This window comes from Canis aureus, chromosome 16 (assembly GCF_053574225.1).
Source record: "Canis aureus isolate CA01 chromosome 16, VMU_Caureus_v.1.0, whole genome shotgun sequence".
NCBI classification, from domain to species: Eukaryota; Metazoa; Chordata; class Mammalia; order Carnivora; family Canidae; genus Canis; species Canis aureus.
Genome location: NC_135626.1, coordinates 52203216 through 52223767, shown reverse-complemented (window position 1 = coordinate 52223767; position 20552 = coordinate 52203216). Strand labels below are relative to the sequence as shown.

The 20552-nt window shown below is 38.0% G+C and overlaps 2 long non-coding RNA genes across 2 annotated transcripts in view; one reads left to right on the top strand and one right to left on the bottom strand.

The window, feature by feature from the left end:
* The window catches only part of LOC144286924 (uncharacterized), a 1061786-nt gene extending 1059956 nt beyond the window's left edge, over positions 1–1830 (top strand). The window contains exon 3 of the long non-coding RNA XR_013354870.1: positions 1293–1830. This is a non-coding gene — a long non-coding RNA (uncharacterized LOC144286924). The remainder of the gene's footprint in view (positions 1–1292) is intronic.
* On the bottom strand, positions 463–12984 carry LOC144286927 (uncharacterized). The gene is made up of 3 exons (XR_013354873.1): positions 12620–12984; positions 2245–2324; positions 463–766 (listed from the first exon to the last, which is right to left on the bottom strand). It is a non-coding gene; the product is annotated as an uncharacterized LOC144286927 (long non-coding RNA).
* Between the last annotated feature and the right edge of the window lie 7568 nt (positions 12985–20552).

Sequence of the window (20552 nt, the reverse complement as noted above, 5' to 3'; positions counted from 1 at the left end):
CAGACGCTCAACTACTGAGCCACCAGGTGCCCCTGGTTTTAGCTTTAAGAGGGACTTCCCATAATATCTAGATATGATTTTTCTCTGAGGAAGTCATTTGCTTCCTTTCTGAGTTTTGCCCCTTGTCATCTGTTCCATGTTTTTGGGCCACAGTTATCATTGCTATCATTCCTAATATAGTCACAACTAAAATATTCCTTTCTCCTGGTCCCACTTTTAAAAGCAATTACAGGAAATGTTTTTGGTTTTGGATATCTTCTTAGTTTTTCCTTTGTGATTTAACCTTTGCATGAAATAAAATTCACTCCTCCCAAATCAATGCATGTTTCTTTCTTCATTTTTAAAAATTCTTTCTCCTACTAATACTTTTCTTACTGTATGAATCAAATCAATTTCCAAATTGATTTCATTCCTTCTAAAGTAATAATGAAGGAATAATAATAATAAAATATCTGAGCCCCTGGAGATAGTCCTATGGTTTAAAACTTTCCGAAAATTCCCTTTTAACTTCAGGGCTACAGTAATCACAGGGATGTTTCCATACTTCAAGCCAAGATGGTAACATAGCCTCCATTCTAAGGGCCTCTGGGTCCTTATCCTTCCTTCACCTTTATGAGATGCTTCGTATGAATCCACAAACAGGACCAAGACACTCGTGATTAAATAATCCAAGGAGAATTAAAAACCTACAGTATTTAGAAGACGTAACTTCAGGAATCTGCAGAGGAGACAAGGAAGCCAGCAGTCATCCCTCAGTCTTGTTTTCCTTGATGTGGGATGAAGTTAAAAATAAGACACAGAAGAACAGAATTAGGAACATATGATTTATCATTACCAATCGAAGACAGGATAAAAACATTCACAGAGCAAAATGCCAAGCACACCTGTTCTGTATCCCCTCTGGAATTCAGCTGATTAATACAGCTCAGCTTTAACAGTCTAATTCCAGAATCAGTGCTTAAAATGCAGTTATGTCAATAATATTAGGTCCTGCAAACAACAAGTCAAGGATGGCCATGGTGGCTTCTCCAGGGTCTTCCTCTCTCAAGTTATATTTCTGCCCCTAAATATCACTTTGAATTTCTACCCTAAGGATCTTCCTGTGTCACGCATAATATATTGGAGGTTTGCAAATCTAAGACTTCCCTCTGTGTTTATCTGATGGAGAAAATAGGTGCAATGATGACTTGCCTAAATAAGATTTAAAAATTAGATTTACTCAGGGTTTTCTGATGGAAAATAGATTGGAATAAGAGGACTGACCTGATTTATATCTCTACCTTCATTTGCAGAAAGAGAATTTGGAGGACAGGACACTCCGTGCCAAGAGAAGCAACTTCCCTTGCCTGCTGATCCACATTAGAGCAGGCAGGAGAAGAAAAAGAGAGTGGAGTGCTTTCAAAGACAGAGACCATCTCATGTGCCATTTTTTAAAATAATAAATTTATTTTTTATTGGTGTTCAATTTGCCAACATACAGAACAACACCCAGTGCCTTTTTTTTTAACTGCCTGTGACTCTTAGTACAACAGTAAGGATGCCATAAAAACAGAAAGATAATTTTTAAACTAAGTTGAGAAAATGTAGATTATAATTCTTATAAACTCTATATTGCAACTTCCAGAAATTTAGCTTCTATAGTTTCTAATGCACTCTCATAGAAGGACCATGAGGCAGAGAGGTATTACTTACTTTACACCCATCATTTCTTCTGGAGACACAGAAAAGAACAAGTTTGTTACCATAGGTCCAAGAACTAGACCCCTTCAGATCCAATTTGTTCTCTCAAAATCTACATGGTTAACTGGATTAAAAATGAATTCCCATAAAGCCTGTGCTATTCTCTTTTTTCCATCTATTACCTCTTTTACATCATGCATACATCATGTCTCTGAACATTATACAAGGGAGAAGTTATAAAGATCATGGGTATTATCTCATACAGGAAACAATCACCATTTAAATTTGGTTTTCCCGGGATCCCCAAGTGGCTCAGCGGTTTAGCGCTGCCTTCAGCCCAGGGCCTTATCCTGGAGACCTGGGATCGAGTCCCACATCGGGCTCCCTGCATGAAGCCTGCTTCTCCCTTTGCCTGTGTCTCTGCCTCTCTCTCTCTCTGTGTCTATCATGAATAAATAAATAAAATCTTAAAAAAAAATTTGGTTATCCCTATAACACACATATCTTTACTAGAAATAGGATGGAAGGGTATAAGAAATCTTCAGAGCTGAAATTCAAACCTACCATAAAGCTCTAAATTGGCCTGCTTTTCCAGCATCACCTTCTGCCTCCCAGAGAGACCTTCTTTCCTCCAATATCACCTCCTGTAGTTCCACAATCAAGCAAGAAATGTCAGGTGTATCAGAGCAAGAAGATGATTTTATGGTGACAAAATTAAGGAAAAAACATAATTTTTTTCCCTGTTCATTTTTTGAGGGTTGGAGGCACTTCATTCTTGGTGTCAAGACTCTATAGAGAAACCTTGATGATATTTAAAATAGTGGTGTGACTTTGAGTAAGGCACTCTTCTTCTATATATGTTTGTGTTCTCATCTATAAAATGATTTCAATTAAGTAATATCTAAGAGATGCTTCTGATCAACATTCAGGAGATGATAGTTACCCATCAGTTCTGTAAGAATACCAAGGAAAAAGTCTTCAGACAGATTCATCAAGGAAGGCTTCACAGAAGAAAAGAGCATTGCTGGTAGACCACAGAGAATGAGAAGGCTTTATACAGTGGAAAAACTTTCCAGATAGGGACAAGATCAGTAAAAGTTGGGAAAAGGAAATACATGTACTTCCTAGAACTGCAGAGTCCTGCATGCCTGGTTGCTGCAAAAGAATTTTTCCATAGGTCCATTCTCTTTTACAAAAAAAAAAAAAAAAAAAAAAAAAAAAAAATATATATATATATATATATATATATATATATATGTAAAGTCAAAGCATGTAAGCATCAATTTATATTTTTGTTAGAGCTTTCTTTAGCTGTAATTCAACACCATACAATTAAAATTGTATGGCATTTAAAATACGTCAATTTTTTAGTATATTAACAGATATGTCCAACTAATACATTTTAGAATATATTCAACAATCCACATCCTTTAGCTATCACCCCCAAATTCCATCATCCCCTTTACCAGCCTTAAGCAACTACTAATCTACGTTCTGACTTTATAGATTGCCTTTTCTGCACATTTCATATAAATGGAACCATAAAACCTGGATTGTAAGTGGCTTCTTTCACTTAGTATAATATTTTCAAAATTCATCTAGTTGTATTGTGTATCAGTGCTTCATTCCTTTTAAAGCTATATAATATTCCATTGTATGGAAATATTACATTTTGTTTACTCATTCATCAGCTGATGGACCATTTCTTCTGTTTCCATCTTTTGACTATTATTATATGGAAATACCACATTTTATTTACTCATTCATCAGCTGATGGACATTTTTGCTGTTTCTGTCTTTTGACTATAATGAATAATGCTGTTAAAAAATATTCATGTATAAGTTTTTATGTGGACACGTGTTGCCATTTCTCTTGGGTGTATACCTATGGGTGGAATTTCTGGTTCGTGTGGTAATTCTTACTTAACTGTTGGACTGTTTTCCAAAGTGGCTGCACCATTTTATAATCTCACCAGCAGAGAATGAGAGCTCGTTTCTCTACATCCTCACCCACACTTGTTATTATTTGTCTTTTGATTACAGCAATCCCAGTGAGTATGAAGTGCTGTTAAGATTTCTTTTTTTTTCTTTTTTTAATAATAAATTTATTTTTTATTGGTGTTCAATTTGCCAACATACAGAATAACACCCAGTGCTCATCCTGTCAAGTGCCCCTCTCAGTGCCCGTCACCCAGTCACCCCCACCCCATGCCCTCCTCCCCTTCTACCACCCCTAGTTCGTTTCCCAGAGTTAGGAGTCTTCATGTTCTGTCTCCCCTTCTGATATTTCCCACCCATTTCTTCTCCATTCCCTTCTATTCCCTTTCACTATTATTTATATTCCCCAAATGAATGAGAACATATAATGTTTCTTCTAGGTACAAGTACCTTATCAAATGTAGGATTTGTTCCCAATCAGGAGAAAAGTCAGATTATTAACACTGCCACATTTTAAAGGACAGAAACAAAAGTCTTCCAGTACAAGTTTATAAAAAGTGTATTATTTCTGCAAAACACATCTGAGTTTCTATATAGCAATCATCAAATGGTTTAAACTCTGCTTTTTTCTAAACTTTCATTAAAGACATCACCAATGGGGGCACCTGGGTGGCTCAGTTGGTTGAGTGTCTGCCTTCAGCTGAGGTCATGATCCCAGAATCCTGGCATGAAGCCCCATGTCAGGCTCCCTGCTCAGCGGGGAGTCTGCTCCTTTCTCCCTCTGCCCCTCCCCCGGACTGTGCTTTCTTTCTTTCTCAAATAAATAAAATCTTTTTTTAAAGATTGATTCATTCATTCATTCACTGATTTCAGAGACATAGTGACCGAGAGAGAGAGAGCAGGGGCAGAGCGAGAGGGAGAGATGAACTCCCTGCTGAGCAGGGAGCCTGAAGAGGGACTCGATCCCAGGACCCTGAGATCATCACCTGAGTCAAAGACAGACGCTTAACTGACTGAGCCATCCAGGCACCCAAATAAATAAAATCTTGAAAAAAACTTTTTTAAAGACATCCCTAATGTTGGTTGATAATAAAATAAATATGCAAAGATATATACATAAGTGCTTCTACAGAGAGGAACTTCTGACTATCCCTGCAAGGTGCATAATTTTATAAATCATGTTTTACAAATTCACATACTAGAATTACATTTCAAAAGGAGTCTTAGAAGACATCTGGCTACATGCTGTCTTCATTAAAAAGATGTTCTGTGCTACAGAAAATGTGTTAGAGATACCCTCTACATGAAGTATGACTGGATAGTTCCAATCTCATATGATTGACCAATTAGTTGCTTCCAAAGAATGAATACCACAAATCCTGAAGATATATAAACACTGGCTCATTAGAGCAAGCCATTTTCTTGTTAGCCTGTGGTCTCTGTTATGTGCTGAATGGTAAAATGTAATTCGCTGGTCACTCTTTATGGACACCAAAAGATTTCATTTCTGAAAATACACTCAGGGAAGAAAAGGTGTTTTTAGATCACAGAATTCAAAAAACATAACTTTCTCTGTGTTCAAAGTTGAAAAAAGTACCACACTGCTCCTGTGCACTTTGTCTTCTGCCCTGACAATTCTAGTGGGTGCCCATTCTAATATTATCTTAAAATTCCCCTTCCTTGAGCAATGGAGGCTGAGTGCATCTGAAATAGTTGAATTCTACTCCACTGAGCTCAGCCACAGGCCCTGCATGGAAAGACCTGGGAAACATTAGCTTGCTTCTGGTCTGGCCATAATGAAAATAAATGAGGGCTTCAATTTAAAGTCGTTACTAAAAATTTGTTCTTTCCTCCATTCTAATTCTGAGACCCACTTGCAGCTAATTAGAACGGTTCCCAGCGTGATCGCCCAGCACACTGCTAGTGTAAACACCAACCATCTGAGTTTCATTACAATAAAGAAATCAAATAAACAGTGGACCAGAAAACAGTAGTTTGGGCATGGCTCATTACAGCACAATGCAGTTAACATTCCTCACTCAGGAAGGGAAAGAAGGCATCGGGCAGTGAGGCTGATGCCCAGCGCTTTCCATTCTTATTAACGATGTTAGTGGGGCTGGGATTATTTCTTACCATTAAATTTTTCTGGAGAAAGAAGAGGGAGTTTTTTGTTTTGGGTTTTTTTTTTAATGAAAAGGAAAAAGAAGTTCTCTCTGAACCTCGTAAACAAAGAGAAAAGGTAATTATTTGCTTTGGACTACTCACTGCTTCTCCAGTTCCTCATAAGATACGTTGTTTACAATTTAAATAAGGAAAAAAGAAAAAAGGAAGGGAAATACAGTGTCCATTAAGGTTTTTATTATTTACCTTAGGTATAAACAAATTTCTGCCAACATAGGCTGGACATGACTATATGATTCCTAATCTCCCCCCCCCCAAAAAAAAATAATAAGTAAACACATAAATAAGTGAAAGAGTAACTCAAGTTATTTAGATATTTTACTCATCTCAATCTTACCAACTAATATTTGGGAAAATTCACATAAAAATAATCATTTTCAGGGTTCATCTACATTATTCAGCATGACCTTGGAACTATTAAAGAGAAAATAACCCCAAATATTTCTGTCTCAAAAATTTAACCCTGTTCTTTTCTCAAAAACCCAAGTATTTCTATCTCTAAAATTTAACCCTGTAAAATTCCTAAAACATGAATTGAATTTGGTTCACAAACTCAATAGAGGTATGAATCCTTTGGTTATATCATATTCTGTGAAGAAAACATGAACCAACTCCAGCACCTTCCACCATATGCCTTGTATGTCTGTGATGTACAGAACTCACATCTGGCCCCTTTCCCCTGCACATGATAGAAGTCAGTTCGCCCCTAATGATAATGCAGCTTCAATGAAGCTAGTGTAGAAACACCTTTTATTTCCCCTCTTAGAGAATCTAGCTTTAGGTGTGCAAGTATCACACGGCTGGTATTTACAATTTTTTTCATTAAAATTGTTACAGACAGATTATGATACTTGTGGGAATGTATTCACTCAGAAGGTTCCAGATGCTTTGGGCAAAGATTAAAATACCTCTAAAATAGCCTCTTTATGTTCCCACTTGGACTACTCTAAAAAGCTCTTGCACAAAAGGACCCAAACCAAGAACCTAAACCACATGAATCAATAATTGAAGAAAAGTCACACACACACAAAAGCAAATAGTATTCAAGCGAATCATGTTAGGAAAAAAGAACTAAATCAGTGGAACTAAGAGCTAAAATGCATGCTCTAACCTTGAGATTCAGTTTAATCTGTGGAAGGAAACAATCACTCATCTCTTGGGGAAAAAAAAAGAATAAAGAAACAGGGAGGCATTTGTCTACAGCAGTTGCTCAGTAAGGAACTTCAAGAAAAAAAAAGTATGCCTTCATATAACAATTTAAAGTATTGTTTTGGAATTAATTGTCTATCAATCATCCATAGGGTGAAAGAAAATTAAAGTCAAGGAAAATAAAAGTAAATGTCTAGAGAAACTAAAACTAAACACAGCAATTTTTAAAAACTGAAAGCACTGTCATTTCACATTTTTTGATAACTTGCATAACCTGCTTCACCTCAGAACACTCTACTTAGGTCATCTGTTTGTTAGATGCCAAATCTATTCACTGAGTTTTCAAGTGGAATTTGTATACTTTCATGTCCATGTCTGTAAAATGAGAGACTGGGATGAGATCACTGGGAGAGGCTGTCCAGCAATTACAGCTGAGAGCCAGACCCTCACCAACAGGTAATACACGTGTCCCACTCTGAGCAGCAGCCGTGGTCCTTTGCTGGTCAGGGTGTGCTGTGACAGCACCAGCACTGACCAACCTGCTTACAGCCACTGTCATGTTCAGTGGAGTTGAATGGGGACCCTATTGCTCCTTTGGAAGTTCCCTTTGCATACACATTCTCTCAAGACTGGAAGAATGCTGGAAATAGTCTAATAATTTCATGAATGCCAAAAGGATGATAATAATAAAATAATTAATTTTTCCTAACAGGATGATATAGTCCAAATGTAGCTCACAGAATTGTGATAGAACATTAAACCAAGCAAATAGGAATGGACTGCTTGGCTCGCTTTGTCATGCCTCTTACGAACTGTCTACGGTGCATGAGGCCTTTAAGAGTATTATTTTATACTATCTTTGCAACTATGCTATGGGATCCACAGTTCACACACAATGCCACTGAAAAAACAGGGACATGGATCGGCCTGTGTGTTTCTCAAAGCGGGGAACTGGAGGAGATGGGATTTGAAACCAGGTTTCACTTTACTCTAAAATCCGTGATCCCCCTTCTACCTCGAGTATATTTACTTTATTATTTTTTATTTTTTTATATTTACTTTATTTTACTTTATTTTTAGTGTATAAATTATAAACTTTGCCATAAACTAGGTTTTAGAAATAAATACACTTAATGCATTTTAGAATATAAATATACTTAAAGCAAACTGTACGATGGAAAGTACATACAGTTCTGAGGTATAGTGACCCTCATTAGAACATGCATTAAAGCATGCATATTGCAGCAAATAAAACAGAAAAGCAGCTATGTTTAATCTCAGATAACTAAACCATTGAACTCTACAGGTAGAAATTCATTTTTTTTATGGCTCAGTTGATAGAACATGTGACTCTTGATCTCATGTTGTGAGTTCAAGCCTCATATTAGGGATGAGGATTATTTAAAAATAAAATCATAAAAAAAGAAATTAATTGTTTAAATCTCAGATTGCTTTTCTTCTGCCACATGGCATGTTCATGGAACGTGGACCCCTGCAGCGATAGGTTACACATAAACCAAAATAATCTAAAGGAAGTATAACTCACCTAAAACTTTTCTAGGGAAAACAAAGGGAATGAAGAACTGATTCGCAGATTATTCTCTGCTTGGGATTATTCATATGTCTCTCGGAAAGTCACTGAGAAAAACTGAAAAGGAGATAACACATTATAAAATGTGGCTGAAAAGGAAAAGAAAGATTTTTGTTTTGTTTTGTTTTAATCTGTGTTCTGCCACAGAGCAGTTGCCTGAACTTATATGTTCATATAAGTACTTTATCATAACTATGATATAGTTTTAGATATATGATATAAACTATAAATTATGATATAGTTTATAGATATCATAACTATGATAAAGTACTTATACCTTCTGCTATTTTTTATCTGTAATATTGAGGTATTGAGCTAAGATTTCTCTCGTATCTCTGATGCTCTATTAGACTGTGAACCATAAAAAAGAACCTCAATGGTGTCCATCAGGATTTTAATGTAGAATCTAGGCTTCCTCTGGTAGAAGGCAAATTCTCCTGGCTCTTCAAATCATATATGTCCCTGAAACTCATTTTAATTGTCCTAAGTCCACTCAAGGCAGGAAAGCAACAGATACTACCAGAAGCTTACAATAATCAACTTTAGAAAAATGTGTGTATATGCACACATGTGTCCAGGGTGTGTGTGTGTGTGTCCAGGAAAGGTCATAAATTTGACCTCCGGGAAGCAGCAAAGGTTCCATCCACAGAGCCTGCTGTGACAGCATCTGGAAATTCCTCGCTAGGGTCAGTGGGGAGACATTCTCTGTTTACTTTGCTTTCGTTTTATACCCATGTGGTGTTCAGCATATCAATAATATATTTCAATCTCATCATGAAACCCTTTAATGATTTACTTTTCAAACCTCTCAGGCCCATCTAGCCACAGGAAAACCCATTCCTTTTGCTACAAGCTGAAAGGATGACAGTCAAAACACAGACAGAAGAAAAAGCACTGAGTGGAATCTTACCTCGCTCCTCCCGCTCCCCCACAGTAGCCATAGCTGAGCTTTCCACGTCTGGAAAGAGCATGGGGAAGGCTGCTAACTTCCTGTAGCAACTTTTTCTATAAGTGACACGTGTAGAAACACATGGAGTTTTTACATGATTGGCAGTATTCACCGAAAAATTTTCTGCAAAACTGAATGTGGCAATAATTAGTTCTGGGACTCCTTAGAGCACTACTGCCTAAAAAATTTATAGACATTTTCATATATTTCATACTCTCCTGTGTAGATCACGCCAAAAGTTCATTTAATTCCACACTATTGTTAGAAATCCTCTGAACTTTAGTAGGAATCATTTGTGTGAGGATTGGGGTGGAGTTATGTTGTAGAGGTTTCTGGGATGAATGGGTGGTGACTTGGTGGAGATGGACACTTGGAGGCAGGAGACGACTGACTGCTTCAGTGTGAGAGCAGGAAGGCAGCAGAGGAAGGAGGAAATAAGTCTTACTGTGGAGAGGAAGTTTATCATAAGAAGGGATGAGGACATTAACTCCTCTACTATATGGAGTGAGCATATATGGAGTGAGATATATGGAGTATGTTACTGATGTGCTTACCATAGCTTTTAGGGACAGCAGTCATTCAACTGATCAATCACCAAGACAATTCTTGATGACTGACACTAATATCCCTCTGAGTGTCCAAGTCAAAACTTAGATTATCATCTTTGTCTCATTCTCTCCACTCACCCTCCGGGTCTAGTCACTTTCCATGTCTGTCGATGCTCTCACCTAGAATTTTCCCAAATCAGTTCAAGTCAGTCTCCCACACAGCCATCGTGGTCCCCAGGACCTGGGCCTATGAGGAGCCTAGATATTCCCTATGCTCCTACACACTCTTGTATATAGCTTTTTTTTTTTCTCTACAATTGAGACAGAGCAACCATATTTAAATGCAATCAAACTGTGTCACCTACATGCTTAAGCCCTTTTTTGTTTATAGAGGTGCTCAATAAATATCAGATGATTTTAATGGAATAGCCAGTGTTCTTGTAAAGGTGGCTGTGTATGAAACAAAACATTAATAGCATTTTCATCTACATTTGAAATTAAATAGGGCAAGCAAGGTGAAGCAAAGAAAGAAACATTTATTAGAAACTTATTATGTACCTGTTGTATCAATACATGATTTTATTTGACATGGGAACCTTTCAGTGTAGCCTTCATTACTTTCATCTTGCAGATGAGAAAACGGAGCTACAAAGAGACTAAATGTTTTGTTTTCATAGGGTTACACAAGCAACAAGTGTCAGGGCCAGAATGGCTGCCTATTCCAATATTGTTTTACTCCATGCTCACTCCATATAGTAGAAGAGTTGATGTCCTCATCCCTTCTTATGATAAACTTCCTCTCCACAGTAAGACTTATCTCTTCCTTCCTCTGGTACCTTCCTGCTCTCAAACTGCCTCTCCCGGATTCAAAAAGGAAAAGAGGTTTGAAGCAGTCATCTCCTGCCTCCAAGTGTCCATCTCCACCAAGTCACCAACCCATTCATCCCACAAACCTCCACAACATAACTCCACCCCAATCCTCACACAAATGATTCCTCCTAAAGTCACCAATGACACCCTTGCCACAGAATCAGAGGATCCTTTTCAGCCTTCCTCTGTCATAAAGTCTCAAGAGCAAATCATACCTTCACTGTTTTCCTTACATAAAAGATTATCTTACCCCAGAACCTCCTGATTTTCTCCTTCTTCCATCCTGATCTCCACTTCTCAATTTCCTTATGGGCTCACTCTCCTCACCACAGCTTTTAATTCCTGGGAGCTTCAGTCCTTTATGTCCTCCCTTTGCACACTCCCGATAAGATATTTAATATACTACAGCACAATCCTAAGGGTCTAAGAATAATTTTTAACACATTCCTTTCCCTCATATCACTCTGTATCCACTTCCATTACGTAGCTCTAGAAGGGATTTGAACTCTTAAACATCTTCATAATCCACAGACTTATTTCAATGTCTATCAATTGTGGGGTACCTTGTTATTGGGGAGGATGAGAGCATTAAAAATAATAATAGTTTTATATATTCCTTTGGCCCTTAGAGAGGAGAAGGGCAAAGGGCTAGATCTGAACCAGATCTGCGACGATCCTACACCAGTAGCTTTAAAATACTTTCCAATAGATCATATACAGTTCCCTGAACATTCTCTTTAATCTCTGAGCACAGTCAAGAAATCAAGTTATAACATAGGTGCTCTATGGACAGAAACTGGAGAAAGCGAATGAGGCTATTTTTAAGAAGACCCTGCACTATAAACCTAGTCACAGGGATTCTGCTGAACATATATTCCCTTTGGTGGTAGTAAAAATTTTCTGTTTAGGTTTTCCCAAAGCTTGAGAAAAGTAACCTCACCCACCTATCAGGTAAAGAGGCCATCAGAACAACAGCCTAATGTCCAATGCTGCGACTGCCTTCAGCATTGTGTTCTCATATCACATGTTCCACTGTTCCCAGAGGCAAAAGAAAAGTGGAATAAGCAAGGAAAAATTTGTGGCCAAATTTGTGGTCAAAAAGGAAATTATGTTGCTATAAGGCAAAGAAGACAAGAAAGGAGCAGGATTTCCGGCATGGCAGCCTGAAGAGCTAACACCATGTTTAAGAACAATTCTAGGCAGACAGAGTTGAAAGAACTAGGGCAGAATGGATGAAAGACCTGGTGGACAAAGAATACTGAACTCTGATCATCCCTGTTACAGCGCGTTCATGAAGCAGAGATTCCACACACAGAGGAGCAAGGCAAGAAGACTGGGGCCTCCGACACCTGCCAACCCAACAGTTTCACTCTGGAACACGTGGGCTATTGCCTTTTCCCCCAACTCCAGAGCAGGCATGCAAAGGTTCTGTCAAAGTGGTTCAGGAGAATAGGCAGTCCACAAAAACAGAGAGCTCTGTAACTTTACCTAAGGGGACTGAGGTTGTATGGAACAGACTATGGGGAAATTCATGCCTGAAGACTCTGTCAAACAAGGAAGATGTTAGTGGTGAGCCATTAAGAGGACACTGATAGGTTCACATTAACAGCAAGTGAAACAACAGACCACGAGACATTTAACAGAGAGGAAAAGACAGTTCAGAATATTCCTCCTAGAGCTGGAGCATGCCTCAAACACTGCAAATACACTAACCTGGAAAAGATGCTTGAATTTAACTGGTTGAGTCGATGGAGAATTTAAGCTTGTGGTTGAAAACAACAGAGCAGGGGCAGCCCTGGTGGCTCAGTGGTTTGGCACCGCCTTCAGTCCAGGGCGTGATCCTGGAGACCCGGGATCGAATCCCACATCAGGCTCCCTGCATGGAGTCTGCTTCTCCCTCTGTCTGTGTCTCTGCTTCTCTCTCTGTGTGTGTCTGTCATGAATAAATAAATAAAATCTTAAAAAAAAAAAGAAAATAAAAGAAATCAACTAGCAATTAGTGGAAGCTAACAGCTGGGTGTGGTATCAATAGAGGCAAAGCAGTCAGAAGCTTAGTGGGGAGGTCAGGGAAAGGGAGAGACATAGAGAGTCTGGGTAAAACCATAATCATCCCTATTGGTCAGGGAGACTATGCACATGCCCAGAGCTGCACTTCGAGGAGTGGCACCAGAGGTTGCTTGTTGTGGAGGAAATAGGCTTTTCTGAATAAATCTAGTAATAATTATAATCATGTATAGTGTTGGCTTTGTAACATATACACAAGCATACTACACGTCATGATAATAGCACTGAAAAAGAGAGAAGACTATAGAGGAATACAGCTTTATAAGAGTAAAGTTTCTATATCTCACTTGAATATAATGATTATAAATTTGAAGTAAATTCAGATAAGTTGAGAATATATGTAAGCCTTAGAGGAGCCACAAAGAAAATACACTTTTAACATAATTTAGAAATTACTAAAGAAAAAAAGAAATTATTAAAGGAATTTAAAATTTTATTGTAGAAAATATCCACTTATTGCAAAAGAAGGCAGTAAAGAAGGAATAAAGAGGAACAAAAAGATTCTTGTGGCATTCAGAAGACAGAAAAGCAAAATAATAGAAGTGAATCCATCATATCTTTAATATCATTACATGTAAATGGTGAAATAATCCAATCAAAGCCAAGGTTATCATACAGAAAAAAACACAATTATATGCTGTTCATGGAAGATACACTTTACATTCAGAGAGATAAGTAAAAGAATGAGGGAAAAAAAAAAGAATGAGGGGAAAAGGGTATACCATACAACCATCAACGCTAAGAAAGCAGAAGTGCTATACTAATATATATTAGTATACAAGTATCAGGCACAATTTAAAGGGAAAAAATATTTCTCAATATATGGAGGGACATTGTATAATGAAAGAAAGATCAATCTATCAGGAATATATACAATTATAAATATATGTGTGCCTAACAAGAGAGCCTCAAAATGCATGACATGAAAAAAATGATAGAATTGAAGGGGAAAAAACAGTTCAACAATAATAGTTGGAGACTTCAATATCTGTTCAAATAGTGAGTAAAACAGTTTGGCAGGAGATCAACAATGTTATAGAAGACCTGGGGCGCCTGGGTGGCTCAGTCGGTTAAGCATCTGACTTCAGCTCAGGTCATGATTAGGGGCTCCTGGGATAGAGCCCTACATCAGGCTCCCTGCTCCACAGGGAGTCCACTTCTCCCTCTGTCCCTCCCTCTGCTAGTGCACGTGCTCTCGCTCTCTCACTCTCTCTCACACACACTCATTCTCTCTCATTCTCTCAAATAAATAAATTAAAAAAAGAAAGACCCGACCAACAACATAAAGCAAATAGACCTAATAGACTTAATAGAACATGTCCCTCAATAGCATTAAACACATTCTTTTCAAGTGCATATGATATATATGATATATTCTCTGGGATATATCATATGTTAAGTCATAAGTCAAATCTCGATGAATTTAAAAGAACTGAAATCATACAAAGTATATTTTCTAACTATATTGAATTAGGTTAGAAATCAATAATAGAAGAAAATTTGGGAAATTCACAAATATGTAGAAATTAAACAACAAACTAACAAAGAATCAGACATCAGAGAAGTCACAAGAGAAATTAGAAAATACTTTGATATGAATGAGAAAAAAATGCAAAATACTATAACTTACAGGATGAATTTAAAGCAGTGCTTAAAAGGAAGTTTATGATCACAGTATATGCTTTTATTAAAAATGAATAACCTCAAATCAATAACTGAATCTTCCAATTTAAGTAAATGAAAAAAGAAAAGCAAACTAAACCCAAAGTGAGCAAAACAAAACAAAATAATAAAGAAAAGGAATAAATGAAACAAAAATAGACAAAAAAAATTAAGGTAATCAACAGTCCCTTAAAAAGATCAGCCAGGTTAATAAAACTTTAGCTAGACTAACCAAGTAAAAAGACTCAAAATACTAAAATTGTAAAATACAAACAGAACACAGAGGCTGTACTTTTGAGAGTAGATATTGTTCAAAGATCCAGGCAGAGAGGGAAATCTGAACAGGTTGAGGACTTCATACATGAAGGTAGGGTCCAGGAAAGGGCATTGGCAGTTTGAAAACCAACTTTTGACAATTTTATAGGCTCTGGGGCAAAAACTAAGGAAAGGATTCAAATGTGGAAACTGAGACGGAAATTTCTGTTCCAGACCCAGCACCAAAGGAAGGGTAAAAGCAAAGACAATTCACAAATTCTGGACCAGACAGGCCACAAATGAGACATGAGGCTAATACCCCAAATATTAAGATGGAGCTCCTTTAATCCCTAATGCTAAGATCAGGACTTACCTAAAAACTTGTGCAATTAAAAAAACAAAACAAAACAAAACAAAAAAAAAAACTTGTGCAACTGACATTGGGTTAAGTGGCCTCTGCCATTAGGGTAAATCAGCTTTGACTGCTGGGAAGTGTAAAATCCTGGACTTGTATTGTGACCACTGTCTGTCTCTCATTCATCTCTTTTTTTTTTTTTCCCTAAGGAAACCTAAACTTTATTGCATCATTTATTGGAAGGAATCAAGTAGAGACCTGTTGTGCATTTTTTTGGTCAGTGAATTAAATAAAGCTCCTTGGTATTCTTTGCCTAGAAGCCTCATGAAATTAGAGGATACACCATGAAGTTTAACAAACTCTAGGTAGTTTTTTTTTTTTTTTATAGAAGTAATGTCTATTGGTGTTCAATTTACTAACATACAGAATAACACCCAGTGCCCGTCACCCATTCACTCCCACCCCCCGCCCTCCTCCCCGTCTACCACCCCTAGTTCGTTTCCCAGAGTTAGCAGTCTTTACGTTCTGTCTCCCTTTCTGATATTTCCCACACATTTCTTCTCCCTTCCCTTATTTTCCCTTTCACTATTATTTATATTCCCCAAATGAATGAGAACATATAATGTTTGTCCTTCTCCGACTGACTTACTTCACTCAGCATAATACCCTCCAGTTCCATCCACGTTGAAGCAAATGGTGGGTATTTGTCATTTCTAATGGCTGAGTAATATTCCATTGTATACATAAACCACATCGTCTTTATCCATTCATCTTTCGATGGACACCGAGGCTCCTTCCACAGTTTGGCTATCGTGGCCATTGCTGCTATAAACATCGGGGTGCAAGTGTCCCGGCGTTTCATTGCATTTGTATCTTTGGGGTAAATCCCCAACAGTGCAATTGCTGGGTCGTAGGGCAGGTCTATTTTTAACTGTTTGAGGAACCTCCACACAGTTTTCCAGAGTGGCTGCACCAGTTCACATTCCCACCAACAGTGTAAGAGGGTTCCCTTTTCTCCACATCCTCTCCAACATTTGTGGTTTCCTGCCTTGTTAATTTTCCCCATTCTCACTGGTGTGAGGTGGTATCTCATTGTAGTTTTGATTTGTATTTCCCTGATGGCAAGTGATGCAGAGCATTTTCTCATATGCATGTTGGCCATGTCTATGCCTTCCTCTGTGAGATTTCTGTTCATGTCTTTTGCCCATTTCATGATTGGATTGTTTGTTTCTTTGGTGTTGAGTTTAATAAGTTCTTTACAGATCTTGGAAACTAGCCCTTTATCTGATATGTCATTTGCAAATATCTTCTCCCATTCTGTAGGTTGTCTTTGAGTTTTGTTGACTGTATCCTTTGCTGTGCAAAAGCTTCTTATCTTGATGAAGTCCCAATAGTTCATTTTTGCTTTTGTTTCTTTTGCCTTCGTGGATGTATCTTGCAAGAAGTTACTATGGCCGAGTTCAAAAAGGGTGTTGCCTGTGTTCTTCTCTAGGATTTTGATGGAATCTTGTCTCACATTTAGATCTTTCATCCATTTTGAGTTTATCTTTGTGTATGGTGAAAGAGAGTGGTCTAGTTTCATTCTTCTGCATGTGGATGTCCAATTTTCCCAGCACCATTTATTGAAGAGACTGTCTTTCTTCCAATGGATAGTCTTTCCTCCTTTATCGAATATTAGTTGCCCATAAAGTTCAGGGTCCACTTCTGGATTCTCTATTCTGTTCCACTGATCTATGTGTCTGTTTTTGTGCCAGTACCACACTGTCTTGATGACCACAGCTTTGTAGTACAACCTGAAATCTGGCATTGTGATGCCCCCAGATATGGTTTTTTTTTTTAAAATTCCCCTGGCTATTCGGGGTCTTTTCTGATTCCACACAAATCTTAAAATAATTTGTTCTAACTCTCTGAAGAAAGTCCATGGTATTTTGATAGGGATTGCATTAAACGTGTATATTGCCCTGGGTAACATTGACATTTTCACAATATTAATTCTGCCAATCCATGAGCATGGAATATTTTTCCATCTCTTTGTGTCTTCCTCAATTTCTTTCAGAAGTGTTCTATAGTTTTCAGGGTATAGATCCTTTACATCTTTGGTGAGGTTTATTCCTAGGTATCTTATGCTTTTGGGTGCAATTGTAAATGGGATTGACCCCTTAATTTCTCTTTCTTCAGTCTCATTGTTAGTGTATAGAAATGCCACTGACTACTGGGCATTGATTTTGTATCCTGCCACGCTACCGAATTGCTGTATGAGTTCCAGCAATCTTGGGGTGGAGACTTTTGGGTTTTCTATGTAGAGTATCATGTCATCGGTGAAGAGGGAGAGTTTGACTTCTTCTTTGCCAATTTGAATGCCTTTAATGTCTTTTTGTTGTCTGATTGCTGAGGCTAGGACTTCCAGTACTATGTTGAACAGCAGTGGTGAGAGTGGACATCCCTGTCTTGTTCCTGATCTTAGGGGAAAGGCTCCCAGTGCTTCCCCATTGAGAATGATATTTGCTGTGGGCTTTTCATAGATGGCTTTTAAGATGTCGAGGAATGTTCCCTCTATCCCTACACTCTGAAGAGTTTTGATCAGGAATGGATGCTGTATTTTGTCAAATGCTTTCTCTGCATCCAATGAGAGGATCATATGGTTCTTGGTTTTTCTCTTGCTGATATGATGAATCACATTGATTGTTTTACAGGTGTTGAACCAGCCTTGTGTCCCAGGGATAAATCCTACTTGGTCATGGTGAATAATTTTCTTAATGTATTGTTGGATCCTATTGGCCAGTATCTTGTTGAGAATTTTTGCATCCATGTTCATCAGGGATATTGGTTTGTAATTCTCCTTTTTGGTGGGGTCTTTGGCTTTGGAATTAAGGTGATGCTGGCTTCATAGAACGAATTTGGAAGTACTCCATCTCTTTCTATCTTTCCAAACAGCTTTAGGAGAATAGGTATGGTTTCTTCTTTAAACGTTTGATAGAATTCCCCTGGGAAGCCATCTGGCCCTGGACTCTTGTGTCTTGGGAGGTTTTTGATGACTGCTTCAATTTCCTCCCTGGTTATTGGCCTGTTCAGGTTTTCTATTTCTTCCTGTTCCAGTTTTGGTAGTTTGTGGCTTTCCAGGAATGCGTCCATTTCTTCTAGATTGCCTAATTTATTGGCGTATAGCTGTTCATAATATGTTTTTAAAATCGTTTGTATTTCCTTGGTGTTGGTAGTGATCTCTCCTTTCTCATTCATGATTTTATTAATTTGAGTCTTCTCTCTCTTCTTTTTAATAAGGCTGGCTAATGGTTTATCTATCTTATTAATTCTTTCAAAGAACCAACTCCTGGTTCTGTTGATCTGTTCCATAGTTCTTCTGGTCTCGGATTCGTTGAGTTCTGCTCGAATCTTTATTAACTCCCTTCTTCTCTTGGGTGTAGGATCTATTTGCTGTTTTTTCTCTCGCTCCTTTATGTGTAAGGTGAGCTTTTGTATTTGAGTTCTTTCCAGTTTTTGAATGGATGCTTGTATTGCGATGTATTTCCCCCTTAGGACTGCTTTTGCTGCATCCCAAAGATTTTGAACGGTTGTATCTTCATTCTCATTAGTTTCCATGAATCTTTTTAATTCTTCCTTAATTTCCTGGTTGACCCTTTTATCTTTTAGCAGGATGGTCCTTAACCTCCACGTGTTTGAGGTCCTTCCAAACTTCTTGTTGTGATTTAGTTCTAATTTCAAGGCATTATGGTCCGAGAATATGCAGGGGACAATCCCAATCTTTTGGTATCGGTTCAGACCCGATTTGTGACCCAATATGTGGTCTATTCTGGAGAAAGTTCCATGTGCACTTGAGAAGAATGTGTATTCAGTTGAGTTTGGATGTAAAGTTCTGTAGATATCTGTGAAATCCATCTGGTCCAGTGTATCATTTAAAGCTCTTGTTTCTTTGGAGATGTTGTGCTTAGAAGACCTATCGAGTATAGAAAGAGCTAGATTGAAGTCACCAAGTATAAGTGTATTATTATCTAAGTATTTCTTCACTTTGGTTAATAATTGATTTATATATTTGGCAGCTCCCAAATTCGGAGCATATATGTTGAGCATATATATTAAGTCCTCTTGTTGAATAGATCCTTTAAGTATGATATAGTGTCCCTCTTCATCTCTCACTACTGTCTTTGGGGTAAATTTTAGTTTATCTGATATAAGGATGGCTACCCCTGCTTTCTTTTGAGGACCATTCGAATGGTAAATGGTTCTCCAACCTTTTATTTTCAGGCTGTAGGTGTCCTTCTGTCTAAAATGAGTCTCTTGTAGACAGCAAATAGATGGGTCCTGCTTTTTTATCCAGTCTGAAACCCTGCGCCTTTTGATGGGGTCATTAAGCCCGTTCACATTCAGAGTTACTATTGAGAGATATGAGTTTAGTGTCATCATGATATCTATTCAGTCCTTGTGGACTGTTCCACTGAACTTCTTCTTAAAGGGGAATTTTAAGAGTCCCCCTTAAAATTTCTTGCAGAGCTGGTTTGGAGGTCACATATTCTTTTAGTTGCTGCCTGTCTTGGAAGCTCTTTATCTCTCCTTCCATTTTGAATGAGAGCCTTGCTGGATAAAGTATTCTTGGTTGCATGTTCTTCTCATTTAGGACCCTGACTATATCCTGCCAGCCCTTTCTGGCCTGCCAGGTCTCTGTGGAGAGGTCTGCTGTTACCCTAATACTCCTCCCCATAAAAGTCAGGGATTTCTTGTCTCTTGCTGCTTTAAGGATCTTCTCCTTATCTTTGGAATTTGCAAGCTTCACTATTAAATGTCGAGGTGTTGAACGGTTTTTATTGATTTTAGGGGGGGATCTCTCTATTTCCTGGATCTGAATGCCTGTTTCCCTTCCCAGATTAGGAAAGTTTTCAGCTAGAATTTGTTCAAATACATATTCTGGCCCTCTGTCCCTTTCGGCCCCCTCGGGAACACCAATTAAACGTAGGTTTTTCTTCCTCAGGCTGTCGTTTATTTCCCTTAATCTATCTTCATGGTCTTTTAATTGTTTGTCTGTTTTTTCCTCAGTTTCCCTCTTTGCTATCAACTTGTCTTCTATGTCACTCACTCGTTCTTCCACCTCGTTAACCCTCGTCGTTAGGACTTCTAGTTTGGATTGCATCTCATTCAATTGATTTTTAATTTCTGCCTGATTAGCTCTAAATTCTGCAGTCATGAAGTCTCTTGAGTCCTTTATGCTTTTTTCTAGAGCCACCAGTAGCTGTATAATAGTGCTTCTGAATTGGCTTTCTGACATTGAATTGTAATCCAGATTTTGTAACTCTGTGGGAG